We start from the raw sequence: 646 nt of genomic DNA on the forward strand, positions 1-646 counted from the left end.
GAGCCAATCACGACACACCGTAAAGCGGAACCGGTCAGCCTGTCGCAAAACCAAGGGCGGAGACGTTTATTAAGCCCCGCCCCCAACAACCAAAACACCCGGAATCGCAGGGCCGCCCGGACCTCACTGTCCACTCCCTATGGCATCTTGCCTGACCCACGCACACAGGCCCCAAAGACCCGACTCAGGCATGGGTGAGGCCGAGATGACCTGTAGTTTTAGGTTTATTTATTAGTGTCACAAGTAGGCTTACAGTAACACTGCAATGAAGTCGCCGCACTCCGGCACCTGTTCGGGTAACACTAAGGGAGAATTTAGCATGATCAATGCACCTAATCAGCATGTCTTTTAGAATGTTGGAAGAAACCCATGCAGACATGGGGAGAACACGCAGACTCTGCACAGGCAGTGATCCAGGCAGTGAATTGAACCTGGGTCCCTGGACACTGAGGCAGCAGCGCTAGCCACTTTGCCACCATGGGCGGGGAGGGGGAGGAGGAGTGGGGGCAATATAGCGACCAGGGGGCGGGGGTGATGTAGCGACCGGGGTGGGTGGGTCATGTAGAGATTGATGGGAGGGGGGGCAGTGTAGAGACAATGATGGGGTCATGTTGTAGAGACTAACTGGGGTGTAAAGACAGATGGG

This window comes from Carcharhinus amblyrhynchos, chromosome 3, assembly GCF_965287045.1.
Source record: "Carcharhinus amblyrhynchos chromosome 3, sCarAmb.v2.hapA, whole genome shotgun sequence".
Lineage (NCBI taxonomy): Eukaryota > Metazoa > Chordata > Chondrichthyes > Carcharhiniformes > Carcharhinidae > Carcharhinus > Carcharhinus amblyrhynchos.